This window comes from Gavia stellata, chromosome 2, assembly GCF_030936135.1.
Source record: "Gavia stellata isolate bGavSte3 chromosome 2, bGavSte3.hap2, whole genome shotgun sequence".
Taxonomy (NCBI): Eukaryota; Metazoa; Chordata; class Aves; order Gaviiformes; family Gaviidae; genus Gavia; species Gavia stellata.
In genome coordinates, this window is record NC_082595.1 from 60784894 (window position 1) to 60805009 (window position 20116).

General features: G+C 43.2%; 1 protein-coding gene across 1 annotated transcript in view; it reads left to right on the forward strand.

Annotated features, from left to right (window-relative positions):
* The first annotated feature begins 13908 nt into the window (after positions 1-13908).
* The window catches only part of FYN (FYN proto-oncogene, Src family tyrosine kinase), an 80837-nt gene continuing 74629 nt past the window's right edge, over positions 13909-20116 (forward strand). Inside the window, exon 1 of the mRNA XM_059835750.1 lies at positions 13909-13931. The gene's annotated coding sequence lies outside the window, so the exon portion shown is untranslated. The remainder of the gene's footprint in view (positions 13932-20116) is intronic.

A 20116-nucleotide genomic window follows, 5' to 3' on the forward strand; every position in this document is an offset into this window, starting at 1 on the left:
TACGTGCTTGTTCAGACACCTGCAGTACACCCCTCAAAACGAGAGGCAAGCCTCACGCTTGCAGGGTGACACTGCTCCGTTGATGGAGAAAGGTAGTCAGCCTTCATAAACAACCTGTTACGTCTTTAATTTTTTACACCATTGATAGCAAAAGGACCGCTGGGCATTTTTAAGGCAAGTAGGGCAGAACTTGCTGAAGTCCGCGCTCACCGGTGTTTAAAATTTCAACTAGGCTGTAATGTTTTCTACCGCCCTGCTCTCTGCTAATGCTTGCAGTCAGTCGGGGTCAGAAGCTGTAGCTACTGCAAGCCTTGAAAGCTTCGCAGGGCTTTTAGGAAGCTTGTAATTGCTCCGCTGTGAATCCTAGAGTGAGAAAGAGTTTGCCCAGGAGGAAAAAGTCTTCTGCTACTGCTAGAGCAGTGGAAACTGTACAGATATAAATGGTCCCAGCTGTATGATACACATCTGTCACTCTGCAGAACTGCAGTTTTTTATTTTCTTCCCCTTGCATAGTCCTGGTACTGGAAGTCCGCTCCTCTGTAACACTTGGGGGAAGGCTTTCTGCTTCTGTTTAAACCTGTTTCTGCACTTGACTATCCATGTGCTCAGTCCATGTCCCTTCCCCCTCTTTGCATGAAATGGCAGCCAGTGAGCTGTTGAAATTTTAGCAGAGCTGAAAGATGTGACCCAGAGGTGTCTGTCTGGAAAAGAGAAGTGATTTGGAGTACAGGCAGTTGATAAAAGACACGTGTTTGAGGAAGCATGCACTCTCCTGCTTTCTGTCCTTTTTTTAAATGCATCTGTCTGCTTGTGGAGGCTGTACCGTTTTCACACGCGTATATGACCAGGTCAAACACAGTTCCCTTTCTTGATACCCTTTTGAGTGTGAGGTGCTTCAGAGTACTTGCTATAGCTGTATGTCCGTGCAGGTGGGTTAGAAGTGGAGTAAGCAGTGGATGAGCACGTATGTAACATGGGGAGAGGAAGGAGACCAAATGAACTGCTGGTTGTCCATGGTGAATACTGCGGTGCACGGAGAGATGGGTGAGCTGTTGTGGCAAGTAGTGTTTTTGCATAGGCTGTCCAGCCACAGTGCCAGTGGCTTTGTGGGACTGTTGTAGTCCCAAATTCTGTTGACACTTTGCCATTAGAAGTAAAAGTGTATGTGTGAGAAATGAACTTGACATTTTTGGCATGTATAGTTTGGTTTTAAAACGTAACTGATGATTTAAGGGTTCCCTTAGCTGTTGCTGATGATGTTTGCTGTTGAAATGTTCACAACTGGCTCTTGCAGCGGCTCCCAGATTGTGCAAATGGTTTTTGGAGGGGAAATTAATTAGCTTGCTTGCATACTCAAAAGAAAAAGAAAAAAAAAAAGTCTTGCCTGTTTGTGGCTCTCAGGCGCACATCCCCCCCTTTTTTTTTCCACAGGATTGTTATGGATATGTACTTCCAGGGATTGTACCGTCAGCCTGTACCATTCATACATTTTGCAGAGTTCATAATCGAATGCGGTCGCGGCTGCAAGTGGCACACGTGCTGCTCTGAATGCTCCTTCTCAGATGTCTCCTGCTTCTGGTAACCCACATTCTGCAGCTGGAGGCTGCGCTCAGGGCGTCGCATGAATGGCGCGGCTTGTGTTCCAGCGAGGCGGAGTGAACTTGATTCTAGGTCAAAATCAAATGTGACATTTCCTAAACGTGTGAGTGCAAACTCGTTACAGCACTAAAAAGCGGAGCCTGTGAGTGCTTTCTGTGTGTTATTTCTCGGCGATTTACAGTCTATTATTTTACTGGTGGCAGGCAGGAGGTTGAATGTGCTTTTATAATCCTGACTACACCTGCAAAACTGTGAGTAGGGAGAAAATAAACCAGTGCCGCCTCATCACTTAGGGGTACAAAAGACTTACCCTTACATTACCGAATATCCATTTTTCTTGTTCCAGGGTGAGGGTATACAGTTTACGGCCAGTGGCCTAGATAAGACCTGCCAGCACAGCTCCTCAAATCTGCAGCCTGCTCCTCCCTGCTCCGCTCTTCTTCCCCAAGGTCCTTGCAGGCACAGCGAGAGCAGGCAGTGACCCAGATGCGCTACTCTGAAAGTACCATTTGTTTCCAGCACTCTGCGTGCTGGCAAATTTGACACGTGGCTACACACGCATCCATCACTGGAACAAAATACACATCCCCGGTACTGTAAGGGGTGTTGTATCAGTTAAGTGACTGCTGACAGGGCTAGTAGCTGCTCGCACGTCCCGTGAGGTGTGTGGCAGTGTGGGTGCATGGGACATGTGCCCTCCGAACGTGGAAGGATTTGTCAAGCTGCACGATGTGGAAGCTGGCTACAACAATAACTTCTACTTTTTTTTTGACTGCTTAAACTTTCTAGGGGGTTATCAGGCAAGCATTTTGCTACTATGTGCTTTGTTACCTGTCATGCTATGAAAAATAAATAAGAGGAAAGGCCTTTTTCCACTTTTGTTTTTGGCAGGGAGTGCAGGGCCGTGTTCTTTCTCTTCTGTTCTTCTGACTACAACTGTATTTCAGATTCCTTTGCCTACAGACAGAACTATGACATGTATATATGTAAATATCTATTTATATACAAATACATGTAAAAATCATCGAGTCATAGATATGTAGATATACATATATATGATTCTTAGGACTGGAACATAAAACTAGTCCTCTCTCCCCTTGTCCAAGCTATAATCTCAGTTAGTCTTTCTTCACTTCTTTGTGGATACCAAGCCATCAAGTCTCATTCAGCATGGCTAAACAGATACCCATTCATACATCCCTTCCTCCCTCCACCTGCAGCTCTCCCCATTATCTCCCTCCACCTGCAGCTCTCCCCATTATCTCCCGCCTCTGTTGCCGTGGTCAACACCAGTGTACCTCCGTCAGGCCGAAATCTGTCCATCTCCCAGTTCCCTCTGTCCTTACTCCGAGATCAGCAGATTCTTCCTGTGTACTGTCTCTTAAGAAATGCCCTTTGCTATCCAGGCCACGCAGCTGAAGTTCACACCTAAGCGCTCATGTGCTGTCTTGAATGAATGCAACATCCTCTTCTCTGGCCTCTTCAAATTATAATTCTGTCTGTCCAGAATGTCTTTGCAAAAGGGATTTTTTCAGCTTCCTCATTTTTTAACAGCGTAACCTGCCCTATGCGTTCCTTTACTGGCTCCCTCTTTATTCAGCACAAGGTGCCCATCTTCATCGCCGAAGTCTTTCACCCCCTCTCTACTTTCTATCTGTCAGCCAGTTCCAAGAGGGCTTCTCCAGCCACCCGTGATGCCAGTCTCTCCAGTGCACGAGTTGCTTTCTAACAAGCAGTTACGGGTTTTCTGCTGACCTAACCCACCCTGTTAATGTTGGCAGGACTACTTTTCTTCTTGTCCTTTAGGACTCTCCTTTAAAATACTCTTTTTTTTTCTTTTTTTTCTGGGATGCAGAGTCCCTGCCTCAGACAGTTCACCACCCATCTTTCGCTTTCGGAGTGTAGTACTTATCTTGTACAAATAGTAAGCCCTTGTGGGAGGAATTTTAGACCTTATTGAGATTAAGGCCTTAACCAGCACCTCCTGTCATTGCAGGCTTTTAAAAATAGGCTCGACATGCATGGTAATAACAGCATTGTAACCATGGCAATGCAAGGAAGGCAGGGTTTGCAGGCAGGGATCTCTTATTAGACCAACTGGCATGGCAGAGGGCTGGACAAGGGCGATTGCAGGGGTGAGATTTTAGGCTAAGGAAGGGACTTGGAGCCCCAAAGCATAACTATTTTCCCCCAGCTGGGTCAGGTGGCCTAATAAAAAGAATAATGTAAGCACAGTTGATCCTGCCTCGGGCAGAGAAGCAGCCCTAGATGGTCATTCAAGGTCCCTTTTAATCCTGTGGCTCAGTTTTAATAGGGAGAGCTGACTTCTCCATCTCTGCGTGCTGTGCATTCAAGCATATGCTGATCTTCTGCTGATATCAACAGAAGGTCTATGAATATCAAGAAACCAGAATATCCTCATTAAGGATCTGCTCAGAGGATGTGAGAGTAATATATTGCTCTTTGAGCGGAGGCTGACTTTGTGCAGCAATAAAACATGAATATTAAACAGGAAGCCAATGACACTTCTGAAACATGTCTGCAACAGTAATCCAGATGCTGTTCGGGGATGTAGTATAGCCCTTAAGCCTTACGTCTCTGCTACTCTTTTTTTATACTGCATCTGCATAGTTGGGAGCGGGGGGGGGCACAGCAAGAGAAAAACCAGATTTTTAGCCTCATTTCCTGAGGAAATGGGGGTTAGGCTGTTAACTCAGTGTGTCTGCGTACCAGTCCTCCTCTTTGTAATTTTGCAGGCTGTCTCCATCCAGGGAGGGTGCTTCAGGGGCAGCATCAGGCTTCCCGGTCCTTTCTCAGATGCATTAGCTGCTGCGAGGAGACAGGCTGGGTGCGGGGCAGCAGGGTCGGGGTGCGACAGGCACCCCCGGAGCGGCCGGCCGGTGGCTGCAGCAAGGCTTGCCCAGCAAATGTGGCTGGGTACCTAGCACCATGGGGGAGCCAGGAGCTCTGGGATGCAGCCCAGGAGGGACTCCCGCTGTAAATTTAGCATCACGAGCCCAAACGAGCTGTAAATCCAGTTTCATTAGTTCCACCGCTCAGGCATTTGCTTAATCTTGAAAAACAAAAGACAAAAAAAGAAAGGGGGGGTTATACTGAATAGTAATGACTTTTTAAATCCATAGAATATTTCAGCAAAATAAATGCTTTTGTGTGGCTTTTGTATTGCAAAGAGGTTTATATCAATGTAGCGCAATCCTGGAATTGCACGAACCTTGTGTTTACTCTGGTTCACGCTGGGACACTCGCTTTCTAAGGGGAGACCTGATGTATTTAAGGGCAGCATGAAAGCGTAAAGACTCGATCCTGCACTCAAGGCCAAAGCATTACGTCACTGCAAAATCTTTTAATTTGTGCTTCTAGTGTGTTGTCGTGAGAATTTAATTTCCTGTTTTTCATTATGGGAGAGTCTTTTTTGGAAGCCGCTAGAGAGCAGGGGTTTTTTTGGAAAGTAAACTGTCAAAATACAGTGACTTTTTTGAGTGGTTCTTTTTTTTTCTTTCCTGGATGTAAAGCTCACCAACATGAAATCTCATCATTAAAATAAGTAAATAAATCATCAGTGAAGTAGCGTGAGAGAGAGCCCTCTTTATTTCACTTTTCCCCACCCTCAGCCCGTCGGTGATTTTTTTCCCTAGGTTCTGCAGTGATGCTTCTCAGATTTAAAGCTCTTATTCCCTTCCACTTTGTGTTGTATGACAACCAAGGACCTTATTTATTTGCTTTACACAATTTGTCTCACTACAAAAAAACCCAACAAATCAGAATGTCACATTTTCTGTTCTTCCATTTCTAGTACTCTTGTTTATTTTGAAACTTCCAGAAAGAAATAAAAACAGCTTAGGAAAAATGCTTTCCAGAGCAATCCTTTAAAGAGCAACAAACAAACATTGCAGATTGGTCCTAAAGGTTTTGCTTCCTTTCTGGGGAGGGAGGGAGGTGGGGAGAGAGGATGTTTTCTTCTTAGCTTTGCTCTAATCATCCGATCCGGGATTTGATAAGCTCCACAAGTCTGAAACTGCCGCCTCCTCCCGTCTTCCCCCTTCCTGCCACTTAGAAGATTAAAGTGAACATGGCAAAAAGGAAACAGTTTATTTTCAGCTCCTTGTAGTTAATGATTAGTTTACAGTGCAGCATTTTCATTGTTTGTGTTTTAATCATGTTGCTATATTCTTTTCTTACACTGTTTACTTTTTGCTTCGGGGGCTTTCTTTGATACAGAAATAGGTTTACAAATAGCTCACTCTTGCAAAATTTCAGCCTTTTTTCCAACATTTTTCTATTTCACATCAGGAAATGTGACCACGTGTAGGTGGCATAGCTTCTGCAAAGACACACTTTGCCTTCCCCCCACCAGCTCGTGGGGTGCGATTGCAGACTCTGCCACGCTTTCATTTCACTCTCTGACAATTTTGGAATTACAGTACTTAAGAAAACCAAATGTACAAAATATGGAGTGATTAATCCATTAAAGTATTACATGTACAAGATACAAATATTATCTGACATACTCAAAACTAGCTAAATCTATGAATTGACTAAACTACAAGAAGTTCTTAGTAATACACAGTTCCCTTTTCACCCCCAGCTTTTCCTAAGAATACAGGATGTTTGCTGAATTCTTTAAACCTTTAAAGCCTGGAAGTAAATTGGCCATGACTTGAGACCATTTCTTCCCATGTGTGTATTTTTTATGATTTCTTGCACAATGGGAATGGCTGACATTATGGGTACTATAGTATTGCAACATGAGCATATATATTCTGTATATACTGTACATGTATGTGTTCATTTTCATTGTACATCATGGATATAACGCCCTTAATTAAAACATTGCACACTGATTAAAGTACAAAAATGTTTGTTGCGCACGTAAGATTCTCTCTGAAGAGGGAGGGGAAAAATTGTTTATATAAGCAATTGTTTATAAACAAACTTTTGTATATAAAAACCTGTATTTATTTTGCAATGTAATTGCACTTCTAAATGGCCTTTACTGCTTCTTCAGAGGGTTTATAAATATGCTGTTTAGCCAGTTTCTGCTAAAGGTACTTTGGGGTCAATCCTGTATCTTCCAAAGAAAAACATTTTCTTCTTTGAAACAAGCTGCAAAATCGATTATTAAAACAAAAGCTTCTAAAATCTTAAACTATGCTTGCTTTTGTTTCCTTGCTATCTTTTTTAACTTTTGTAATGATGTGAGTGCTTATTTCTGGCCGTAGAAGCGGTTCACTGATGCCACAGGGATATTAGGCAGGTAAGGATATGCAGGCTGAGGGTGCGGGAGAGGGACGCAGTGCTGGCTCCAGCCACCGCATCCCTGCCTCGTTGGGTGCCCGTGCCCTCCCTCCGCTCCAGGGGTGCCCAGCAGCATTCCTAGGAGCCAGCTCAGAGGATTGGAGAGTGTGAGCTATTTTTAGGACTATGGGCTCCATTCATTTATTTTTAAAAAAAAATTTTGGTGCATAGTACTTCTCATTTTTCTGCAAAGAGAAATGTGAACACTCTTCCCGCAATTAATGAAGTAATTTTTCTACTGTTTTGAGAACTAAAGTGTGTTGCTGCAGTCACATGCTCCTCATACATGGGTAACATTCTCAGTCTAAGTGCATGCTCGGTATTGAGCTTGCTAATAGCTTCCCCTATTGATTGCTCAGCCCTCGTGATTGCCGATGGACGCCTGACACAGGGGCAGGCAGTTCCAGCGGGGCAGCCGAGGTGTGCAGTACGCACGCTGGCTTTCGGCTTACAAAGAGATAAATGCTTGTTTCTCTCCCAGGCGGTGCGGATGGCACGGGATGCCACAAAATGTGGGATCTTATCAGCGTGATTTCAAAAGGCGGGATTTAGGAATGAGCCGTGAGTGCTGTTGCATTTGCCTTTCTGTTGCTGGTGCCCTTGCAGTGTTGTGCTCCACTTGCTCACCGTAACCGCTAGCTGTCCTGCCGTGTGTTTCTTAATGCTTTGGCATCTTCTGATTCTTTGCATCCGCCTCTGCTACCTCTCTGTACACATCCACGCGCTCTACCTATACTGGCGCTCTCCATGCTGGAGTGTTTGGTTAGATGGTGCCTTGACCTTTTCCAATCCCAGCTCCTTTTATGCTTTCAGCTCTCTGCTGTGTTACAGTGCAAGTTGATGCCTGGAAAAGCAGCTGTGAATGTAAGGAAGATTTAGTTTAGTTTATCCTGCTTGAAAGCTGAGCGATGAAAAAGGTACTAGTGTCGCTCATATTGAGCAGGCAATATCGAGGGGCTTAAACTGTGTGTGGGAGTGAAGCATCCCAAGGAGAAGGAGAGCAAGCGGCATGCTTTGGCAGGGCTGGAAGCCACAGGACACGCAGGACAGGGGGACCAGCTGACAGCAGCACGTCTGCTAAAGATAAGTCAATAGATCCGATGTGTGAGGAGACTAAAGTGCCACAGAAAAGAAGCAGTTCAATTTGCGATCTTTAACACAGTTCGTGATTCTTTTCTCTTCATAGGTCTGTTTATAAAAGTAGAAGTTCAAGCAAAGCCTCTGTATTTTCCTGATGTTTTTCTCCCATGTTTCCTGTTTCTTAGGACTTGTTGTCGCTGCAACAGTGACTTTGCATCTGAGTTCCTCCTGCTCCACACGGAAAGGGCAGCAGTTTGAAAGACGTGTTTTTTTCAGACAGCCACAAGTTTGATGGTGCAGGCAAACATTTTTGTTTTGAAACTACTAATGTCCTTTGGGACTCCTTTAAGAGAGGGACCTAGTTATCCTTACTTACATCCTGCAACTGCATGAAGCTTTCAGGCAACTATTTTAGAAATCCAGTGAGTTTCACATGAAGAAATGCAGGGTGCTTGTCCTGTAGCCACTGTCCTCTTTCCAAGTTTTGGCACTGTTGCATGGGAGGAGGAACCACTAAAAGGGTAGCGTTTAGTCTTAGTAGCGTCTTCTAATGGTGCTGCTGGGTTTTTTCCCTCTGCTGGTGTCCAGGGTTGTCTGTCCTCCTTGCAAGAGCTGCCTCCTGTGGGAGCTCCCTCTTTCTGCCGCTCAGCTCTCCCCCCCCCCCGCTGTTGATGACCGGGCTTTTTCATATCACGCGCCTGCTATCTGGGACCCTCACTTTGCAAGGGGTGGTTTCAAGATAACAGGGAGGCTTCTGTCTCTGTCCGAGAGCAAGCCTATAAGCTTCCCGTAAACTTTAAACGTTTCATTGTTGGAAAGCTTTCAGATGTTCACAGGATAAGGGGTCTTTATATGTAATCTGGCATTGCACAGTAGAAGATTGCTGTATGTTTGTTAAGATGTGCGGTTCCTTTATAAACTGGCCATATAAAGTCAGCATGCAGGAGATTGTTCTTCCTCTTGTGTTCAACGTTGCTTTTAGAAGGTTTTTTTTTAATTTTTTTTTTTTGGGGGGGGTTTAGTAGGATTAGAAATCTTAAGGTGGTGGGAATAGGTGGAAAATGCTGCACCCTAGGCAAAACTGAACATGCACACCTCCGTACATTTGTTCAAACACCAGTGTCAGCAGCCTCACAGGTAAGAGAGTCCTCAACCTGTATAAAAAGGGTGACTCAAGACTCTGTTACTGTAGGGCCACAGTAACATACTACTGAAAAATCCTTTCTGGACTAATTCATGGCCCCAAATCTATGTAATATGAAGTGTTGTAAAGTAAGCACAAATGACATTAGAACATATGAAAAAGGAAGGCTATAGCTATGCAGACTCACCACCACTTCCTCTACAAAGTAGGTCCAGTTCATTTACAGGTTACACATCCTAACCCAGATACGTTCATTTGTAAACTGTTCTCCAACCTGAAAACCTTCTTCTTCCCAAATTTTGCCAAATAAAATAGCAGCCCAAGAACCAGGGATGCCTGCTTCTACTTGAGGTTTGAAAAAACAGCAGCAGAAGTGTGTCACTAATAGAAAACTGACAGATGCTTATCATTATGTAGATTTTCTTTTGTGTTTGAGTATCATAAACTGAATTGCATCTACTAGCATTTGAAAAGTATTTAAGACCACTTGTGTCTTCAGCCAGCTACTTCCTCCAGCTGGGTGAAGCTCGCATGAACTGCAAGAACTGCAACATGTACGAGACCAGAATCTTCTGTGTAACTGTTTTTATGCCTTAAATCATGTTTTGATCTGTTTCAAAGGGTGTCACCGAACAATTTTTGCTTTAATGAAAAATAAGGGGGTTTTGTGCGTTCTTGTCTAGGATTGTTCACAGTGGACTTGATCCAAAGATCCTTGAAGTTGGTGGATGTTAATAGATTTGGGAGTGCAGGCTTGCAAAAATGGTAGTTACTATGCTCCTGACAGTGATTTCTCTTTTGCCGTTGGTGATAAACTTAATTCTGATCCCAGTATGAACTGACAAAAACGTATCTTGAAGCTGATGAGAATAAGGGGCTGTCTCATGAAGCAGGCAATGTCATGAAACCGAACATGAGTGACGTGTGGTGCCACTCACCACATTCTGTTTCACAAAATACTTTTTTCTTTACAAAAAGAAAGTGATCTTTACACAAGGCTACATAAAACCACTGCTGGTGTATGTGCAACTCGTGGGGGGAGGTATGGTTTTTTGGTAAAAAAATCCAGTATGTTAAAGCTGGTGCTGCTTACAGGAAAAGGCTGTTTCTGGCAGATAATAAGCCTGATTATCTCCCAAGAGCGTTTTGTTTTTCTTTAAAGTTTCGAATCAAGTCTTTTTGAGATTCAGAGCAACTTTTCATGTCTGTTGGTGTGCTAAATATTTTACCGTGTCGTACCATTTAGGAGGAGATGCTTGGACAGCTTTCATTTGGACACCGCTTCCATATTGGCAGTGACGTGTGTGTCACAGTTTGGGGTGACCTTGTTGTAAATGTTTTGGCCTGGGACGGGTAGCAAGTTGCAGCTACATACAGGAAGCTGATGTTGCTTAAGTCTAATACTATTCAATTGATCGTACTCTAAAACATCCCCATCCTGTATTTGATTTTAGATGGCAAACAGAAGGGGAGTTCAATGTGAATTTTTTCAGAAAAGGTTTTTATTCTCAACACTGTTCCTTCGCCTGCAACTTCCTTCCTCACTCTTCCCCTGGATGGCATAACAAATAAAGTTTTACTATATGCTGTTCAGTTGGTGCCAGCAGCCTGTTAGATATTAGGGTATACCTTCCTACACTTATAGCCAACCCTTCATAACAGAAGCAAATCAAAATATTTTACGGTAAATGCCTTCTGTTAAAAGAACTATTTGTGAAAATCGACTTATCCGAAAGAAGTGCACCTTTCACTGAATAGTCAGATGGCTACCTCCAGGTTTTCCATTTTTCCCAAGCACAGAAACTTGGGAAGCCAAACTCTTTTCTATTAGTAATTCTGGTCAGACAAACCTTTTGTCACCTCTTCTATTTATTATACTAATTGCAAAAGAAGCCAAAATTGGTGTGCCTTGAAGCCTATATGCATTTATTTTGCATTTCCTATGCTGTGTTCTCCAAAGTCAGCAAAGCTTTTCTGAAAAGTGCTGGTCAGAATTTGGAGATAAGTAACATTATACAAAGCCTTCAAGAAAAAGGAATATTCCCACTACGTGCTTAGTTAGAATGAAAATCATTAAGGCTAAAACTGACTTCTGTACAGACCCCAGACTGAATACAAACAGTGAATAATCTTTTGTTTTCTCTGCAAGGCACGTCCAGCCCTCGCCCCCAATTATGCAGCAAAAAATGTTCTCTTCCGTTCTCCCTCCCTGCTCCACTCTACCCCCAAATACTTCATCTCCCTTGTAGACAGGGAGACAGGTCACATTTTGCATCATCTTCTAAAACCAAGCAAAAAGCATCCCCTGGAAAAGTTTCAAGCTTTCTACCTACCGCCCCCAAAGTTCAAAAGATCTTGCAAGGCTAGAGACTTGGTGAATTGTGTCTCTGCCTCAGATTTAACTAAACACCCTTTACCTAGTCCTCTTGCTAGTTTTTGTCGTACACGGTCTCAACAGAGGGCTCGGACGAGACTCCTTTAGCATGTGTTAAGGCAGCTGCTTGCAATCCAGTACCATAACAGTGGAGTTTTACTGTTGGTTGAAACTAGCACTGCAGCCAAATAAGCAGACCTGCCATTCCCCAAATCCTACATCTGCCTGTCCATCCTTTCCTCCCCTTTTCCCTAGTGCCCGCACAGGGGTTTTTTTTGCAGCTACGTTGCAAACTGGGCTAGAGAATTCACCCAGTTCATTTCAATCCCGGTTGTTCCCCCAGCCTCATTTGCTGCACAGGCGTTTGTGCTGGGGTGAGGGAGGGAGGGACCGCTGCTGGGGCCGCATCCAGAAGCTCTGCACCAGTGCCGGGGGGGCTCAGCCCCTTTTGGCAGCGGTGCCAGCCCCTGTCTTTCAAGTATTCATGGGACTGGCGGCGTGGAGTACAGAGTTTCCCTTCTTTGTCACTTCTCTGGGGAAATTAATAAATCAGTCTCTTGGTGTAGAAGAAAATAATGAGCTAATCCGGAGTCTAGGTGCTATTGGATTGTTTCAGACCTGGCTCCTCTCTTAAGCTCCTAACTTTTCTGCATGCAGATGTTATCCAATTAGTTCAGGGGCAGATGTACAGTTTCTAGACTTGATTTGTTCTTTCCAGGCCAAATGCCTGGAAGCTAGGGAGGGAAATGGATGGCACTGGAATAATAACCACCTTCCCCAAGCCTGAGTAAGGCAGTTAAGACCCATCTTTTTTTCAGTGTTTTCACGAATTCTGCCAAGCTGTACAAAAGGTGTTGGGGGAGGAGGGGATGTTGGGGTTTTTTTTCTATATTCCTTGATATGCCCGGGGTTTTTTCTCAACGACTAGATAAAGAAAGCAAGTAGAGAAGACAGCATTTTGGTTTGTAGTTTTGTGATTAAAAATGTCTGTTCCTAAAATCTTTCACAACAGCCTCTTCTGGTTGGTAATGATTCTTTGTTTTTCCTTCTTTCACTACCCTGAACCCTCCACCCAAAATGAAGTCTCAGCCTTATGAGATCAGAGGTCTGCTTGCTAATTGGGATTTAGAGCAGTGTAATCCAGTTGCCATGTTCTAAGGAAGATTTATTTGGTTATTCCTTAATAGAAATTTTATTTTCTTAGCTACTTTTCATGTAACGATGACCAGTAAAAGTAATTTGACCTAAGAAGTCATTCCCCTTTCCTTTCCTGCGGATCCCAACAGCACCCTTCAGGAGAGGTGCCGGTGCAAAGATCTGCTGCTTCTGCAGCTGAGGCAGGTTTCATGATCAATAATGCAGGGGTCCAAGTCATCTGTGTATAGCTGTAAAGTTACTCATCCAGCAGTAATTTCACAGATGCCTCTCTCGTGGAAAATTCAGCCATGTACTTGGGGGGAACGGGAGTTTAAAACAGTTCAAATTCAGTCTGGCTTCACTGGTGTGGACACCTGGGCACTGAAACATGTGTCCTTCTCCGTTTGCTGTACAGTTACGGCTCCCAAACCGGAACACCAGCAGAATCATAGCTCCTCCGTTTTCTAGGACTTTACAGACTGAATGTTTTAACATCATTCTTAGTCTGTGCTCTGTGAGTTGTTCTTTCAAAGATTTCGCCTCAAGGAAAAATAAGGAGTAGCTGTCATTTGAAATTTACTCAGGGTTGGCAAAACGATGGCATTTGTCACTTCTGCTCTCCATCTTCTTCAAACTGGCCCTAGTGTGTGTCGAACTGGATATTGCGTTGACTTACTTCTTCTCCCTCTTTGTTCTTCTAGAGAACGCTGAGTAATTAATATAGTCTAAAAATGTAGTGTGGCACAAACCCCTCTTTTTTTTCCTTTGTGTAGTTTTCAAGCAAGGAGGCTGTCGAGAGCCTTACGTGCATCACACTGCAAAACCAGTTTGTTAAAGCAAAATCACGAAGAGATACTGGGTTGACCAATTTTTTTAGGGCTGGTTCTAAAATAATTGGCACACTTGCTGTATGCTGCTGTGTGTTTCATGTTGTTGACCTCGTCTCATTGAAGTCTGAATAGCTGTCGTGTCAGTGCCAGTGATGTGTCTGAGCCGTCTGAGGGAGTCCTGCAATTATTTTAATATTTTGCATAACAGCGGTGGATTTAATAATTAGTTGTGAAGGTTCAAATCCAATTACCTCCTTCCCTAGAACGGGAAGAATGGTGGAAGTTTGGTGATAAATGCTAGCAGAGTGAGAAAGAAGTGCAACATAATTTGTGGTGTTCCAGTCACTAATTTTTTCTTTCCTTTTTCTTATATTTTACAGGGCATGTTTTCAAGCCATTTTTGAGGAAATGTGGTGAATGTAAACTTGCTCTGTTTGGGGGGCAAATTCTGGTAAGTGGTGCTGTCTTGATCAATTTTGTTTTCCAATGAGCATTTCAGAAAGATTGTTTTAGCTTTTTTCAGTTTTAATTTTTCTAACTGATGGGAAATACAGAGACATATTTTCTTACTCTGGTATGGAGACTCGCAGTATGAGAAGCATTGACAGAAAACAGCATGCCTCAGGGCGAGGAATGTAGTTTCATTTGCTCCAGTGGCATCTGCTTATTTTGTTTGTAGCTGTTGTATTCTGCTGAAGAGTGGTTGAGCTAAAACCTAGAGTAGAAGAAACACAAAGGCCTAATTTAAAAACAAGGGGAACAAAAAAGCATACTAGTGGTATAAAAAATCAGGAGCAAAAATAATGTAGAGGGAGCACATACCTCCCAAAGTGGTGGGGGTGTCAGTCACTCTGAAATCTTTCCATCCATTTCCAGAACGTCTGACTGGCACACTTGCCACATGGAGCTAGGATGATTTGCTTATGCCTCAGATAAGGAGGTAGTTAATGCTCCTGTGTGCTATACCAGTTTTCCTATTCCTCCTTTCCATGCCATGTGACAAGCTTTGCTGCTTCTCTGGTTGTTCTGTATGCAACGTTTCCAGAGGCATCAGCTTTCTACAGACTTCTGGTCCTACAGGCACTATGGGAATATGGCATGTCATGTACGATGTGTCTGTGCTGCTGAGTTGCACTGCTGTGAGGAGAAGGAGGCAGAAAAGAATGGGAGGTGATTAGTGACACGCCCCAACTGGAGGGAAGTAATCCTGAGAAAACTCTTCCAACCTGCAAAAGAGCAGCAGTTCTGGAGCAGTTTGTAGGCTCATCTTGCTTTTCCCTCTGGGAGACTGTCAATATACACAGTTCTGGCTGGTGCCAATCGATCACCATCACCCCTAGGAAAAAAATGCCAGCAGAAGACTGTGTCCTTTCTTTCCCTTGGCCAAGCAGGGTATTGGACTGGTATTTTTTCTTCAGCCAGCACGTGCAGATTGCAGATGAAAACTGGCTTACTCTCCACTGGCAGAAGACTTCAGAGTCGGATAGCCTGCAGGGTAGAAAACTGAAAATCAAAGACTGGCTCTGTGAGAACACTTGTTCTTTTCTGCCATTTAAAAAAAACAGATGTTGTTACATCATACAGAAAGATCTGGATTAGCTAGCAGATGTTTAAATGTAGATTGTTTAGCCTTCTGCAGAGTATACAGTCTTAAAGATAAGAAAAGATAAGATAACGAAGATCAGAATTTTACAAAGTTGGCCAAAGGCACGAAAAGTCCTATACAATGGTACCTGGGTAAACCCTACTGTAGCACATTCTTTTAAGCAATTTTCTCTCTCCAGTTTGGCTTTTCTGACAATTGGGCATGTTGTAAGCTTGCACCTATATCCATATACTGGGAAATATGAACAACAATTACTTAACTAGAATTTAGTTGTAGGGCCAAAGATGAGCTACAGACCAGCAGCATGTGCTCATTAGTCCATGAGATTTTGTGCTGACTTCTGTTACTGCAAAAGAGGATAGGACCTATATCTAGTTCTCTTTTTGGTGGTAGTAACGATACTTTGATCCTAAAAGTTGTCCGGTGTCCTTAATGATTGGCTGATCTCTGCGTGGGGTGTGACCAAGCTATGGTGTTCACTGGTCAAGGAGTAGAGTCATAATTCAGAAATAATGATGTTGTGTAACACCAAGGAAAAAAAAGTTTATCAGCAGACCTGGTAGTCAGATTGTGGTGTTTTAATTTCCCTTCAAAGATGCATCATCTGAGACCAGTCTAGTCTCCATAGCTGGCTTTAATAAAAGAGCATCGTTCAAGAGCAGCAAAAGGAAAGAGACAGAAGCAGCATGTTTCTTAGAATCATGGAATAATTTTGGTTGGAAGAAACTGCCAGATGTCATCTTGTCCAAACACCCACACTTGAAACAGGTCCTATTAGGTCAGGTTGCCCAGGGCCTTGATTTTCAAAATTCAACTAGACGCCAAGGCTGGAATCTCTACAGCCTCTCTGGGCACTTGTTCCCATCTGTGACCATCCTCAGAGTGAAAAAGTGCTTCCTTGTTGCTTCTTGTTGTTGCTCACTGTCGATCAGTGTGGACTTTGTATCTTCTCTGCCTGTGAGAGAGGAGTCTTGGAGAAGACCCCAAAAATCAGGGAAGCTGCTTCTTGTGGCTCCAAGGAAACGTGGTGTCACACAGATGCAGTAAACTTGTTACTGGGGGGAAAAAAAACCACAATCTGGTTCACAGAGGTTCTACTTGGGTGATGTTTCTCAACTTATAGTTCATGTTCCGACTTGGAGAGCATGGCTGCTCAACTTGGTTGAATCTCAAAATTTAGGAGATTAGCTGACAAACTGATGCTCCTGAAAACTACCTGTTTTCCTGACTTGCTTAGAGATATAAGCCTATGAAAAGAAACACTGCTTACCGCTGGTTTGTAAACATCCTGGAATTTCTTCAAGCCAGTCCGGAGCTGGGTTTGTACCACTCCATGCTCCAGGATTTTGCCCTAGAATTTAATATTGTTTCCCTGGAGCCATTATAATATGTAAACAGACTACAAATTTTGCTTGTTTTCACAGCTGTTCCTTCCCCTCTTCCCACTTCAAACTTGTTTGCAAAATCTTATTTTGAGGTAGAATAATCAGGAACCTTGCGTTTCTCATCTGTAAGGATCTTTGAAATATCTCTGACACCACTGTAGGTTTGCATATGGCATTCCAAATTCCCAGAGAGTTTAAAAATAATAACAAGAAATATAAGACAAGGAAACAGTTTTGCCCAGTCTCTGTCCCTAACCCACTGAATCCAAGAAGGATTGGACATCAAGAGAACATTTTGAATTTATCTTGATATAGCAGCTGAGCTCAGAGGCTCAGCAGTTATTTATTCATCTTGTATCAAAGTCCTAGAAAAGGTCATGCAGCCTCCAGATCAAAAATTCATAGTGGTTTTAGGAGCTGATTAGGGAAGTATACTTGAATGCTGGGAAGTAAATCTTGGCTGAATTTAAAACTCCCTGAGCAGTGTGAGAAGAGACCTCTTTTGATGAGATTTCTGTAAAGCAGCCTTGTGGATGTCAGAGCAGATATTTGCATGGCACTACAGGTTTGACCTGCCTTGCATTGAGCACAGCATTTGGCAGGCAGTCACGGAACGGCCATCTTTCCACATCAAATACTTACTTACACCACTACAAGGAGTCCCAAGAAGCGTGGCTGATATAGGACAGAAAACCCTGGGGTGATCTGTGTTTCATTTTTTTCCCTAGTCAGACTGCTCTTTGCCAGTCCAGACTCCCCTTGAAACTCTTGCCTTTCGTGAAAGTTGTTTATATTTCTAAGCATAACTTATGCTGTACAGTATGGTGTTCTGTTCCTGTCCATCTAGACCCTGTAGTTGGTTACAGCCATCAAGATCAGAGGAGGATCAAGCTGTGAAGTGAATAGAGGGGCTGCTGTATCATAAACCTGATCTGCGTCTTCCTGCGCCGGGTGTGCCACTGTGTGCTCGTCCTCTTCCTATAGATTTCCTCTTCCCAGGAAAGCTGTGAATGCTTCAAACACAGGGCTTGAAGCTGAATATATACCTCAGGGCCTGGAAGTCCACTGCTCTTTGCACTCTGAATTTAGGCAGGGATGCCTCCTCAAGTTCGAGGCTTTTTGACGTTTCAGCTGCAATCTGAGATGCTGTGCTTCTATCTGCACACTTCTCTGTAGATTAGAAGCAACTGCACATCTTAAACAATGGTTTCAGCTATTTCTAGTTACTCAGATATATCGTGGAAAATTTGGATTTCAGTTGCTAAGACACTCATCTGCTATTTTGTTTTGGTTTTTTCCCCATTAAGGACAGTCAGATATGTCTTTTAAAAAAAATTAGCAGGTAGTGCCTGCTTTCATCTTAATACATTATATAAAAACAAATCTTCACTATCTTTATGCATATTAAATCTGTTTGCCTCTAGAAAGATTGTGATGCCCTGTGCATTCCAGGGTGTCCGATTTGTATGATACAATTATTTATGTCCTTGATGTCTACCAAAAATTCTATTGGATTTCTCTTGGTGATTCTTCACACTTGTCAGGTTTCTGACATAAAGTATTATAGAGCAACTATGTATTATCTGCAAAGAGCTTGGAATATGCGCTCTCACTGCAAAAATAACCCACTGTAACTTTTGCTTTATTACCTGTATTTTGCCATGCCCACAAGAGGCTTCACCAGAATCATTACCTAGTCTCTGTAATTAGGGTTGACCTGGTGCATTTTGGTCCTATTTCTAGTAGCTTTTAATTTTCCAGAGTCATTAATTTGGGCACTGATGTGCCTCATAATGTGCTTCTGTTGCGTATCTTCATTATCTCGTCCTTTGGGCTGAAGATTATCATGCATCCTTAGGAAGGAAAGCGTGTGGAAATGTTTGAGCATTTTAAAATATCTTGGGGTTTACCAAGATTTGCTATGCTTGTAATTCCTTCAGTTTTAGTCTGTTTCTTTTCTTCCAGTCTAGCCTGTGTGAAAGTTGTGCATGTTGGTGCCACTGGGTGTGGTAAATGCTCAATCTGGTCCATAAGATTTCTAAGGAATGCGGCTTGTCCCCTGCCCAGAACTGCATGTCTCTAGTCCCAGCCAGGTTGGATTTAGTCTGCTCTCTTAAGAGATGTGAAGCACTGTTATGCTTGTGTTCAGTTTATTAAATCAGATAACCCTACACAGGGAGGTTATGTTCCAGCCTCCTGCAGAAGAGATCTTTGTGTCTCAGTCTCTGTCTTTTTCCCCAAGTGTTGTCCTACGTCTCACTGGTAATCCATTTAGTATAGATTTTCTTCTTTCTTTTTTCTTCTTTTTTTTTTTTCCCTGAGGTTGAGGTGATCCAGTTGTTGGAATTGCTCAGCAAAAGAGAGCTGGTCTGTGGGCCATCCATCTGAATGTCCCTCTTGCAGTAGCCACTGGAGAAGAAATAGGGAAGGACAGTTAAGACAGCAGATGGAGCAGAGCACTACAAGCAGCTGTACCTCCCAGCTTTCTTAGCTGGCTCAATGGCAGAGAGGTTTGCAGTGGATCATGATGTTACAGCAGCCTGAAGATCCATGATAGGATTTTGCAAGTGGTAAATTGGTTGTTTTCTTAAATCTAGATAACAAGCCCTCCCAGGTGCTCTGTTGAAAGAAAAGCATTAAATTTGAAAATTCAGATGTTGCTTTAGGGCACGTTACATCAACTTTGCTCTTTTCTGTATGTGCATCAGGGTATTTTTGTCACTGCGCAGTTGCTGCAAAAACTCCTGTTCTGCCACGCTGGCATGTTCTCAAACCTTCTGTTCCACTTCCTCCTCTCTAGAGGATTGAATAAAAACCTGTATGTGATACACTGCAGGGGTCACTGCCATCCAAACTGTTAGGAGTTCAGATTTAGAAATGGAACAGCCTTGCACCCAGTTTCACATCCAGCTCTGATCATTTAATATTGAAGACTAAGTGCAGCTTGGAGCAGACAGGTCCCACCCAGCTGGTAGTGGCATCCTGGGGTGTTATAGGTGGGATCTCCAAGGGAATTTAGTTGCTAGAAAGCATCACGTCCTTTGTGAGGTCATGCAAATGGAGATTTATTTTTTTCAGTGATTAGTAATTTAGTCATGTTTAGGAGTTGTCTGCAACGATCAAAATACAAAGATTTTGCCTTGACACCTTGCAAGTTTATGGTCCAAATCACAAAACCCCTCAAGCTGTTCAAGGGGTGACCAGAAGCTTTTAACATGAACAAATCACTCCAGTTTCCCATGCCTTGTTTCAGAATTAGCTTGAAAAATTTTGGCTGAAGTCATGCAAAAAATCCAAAACAGCAACAAAGCAAGGGGAAAAAAAATCTCCCAGCAAACATCCAGCATGCAGAATATTGCCAAACTTGGGACTGTTTGTGCCAAGTATGTAATCAGGCAGCAACAGGGTCTTAGTAGGTAATGCTCTCAACCTGCAGCTAATGAGTGCCACAAGGCAGAGAGAGGCAGGGATCTCACCTGGTGCCTGGTTTGCGTGTTGCGCTGAGAGTAAGACACGGAGCGTACCTAAGATTAAAAGGAATAGAGAGCATGATTTCTGGGCATCAGATAAGGCTGTTTCTGTGAATTAAACTCTTAGTAAATGAATACATGTTGTAGTGATAAATACCTTTATAGGTGTGTGGGC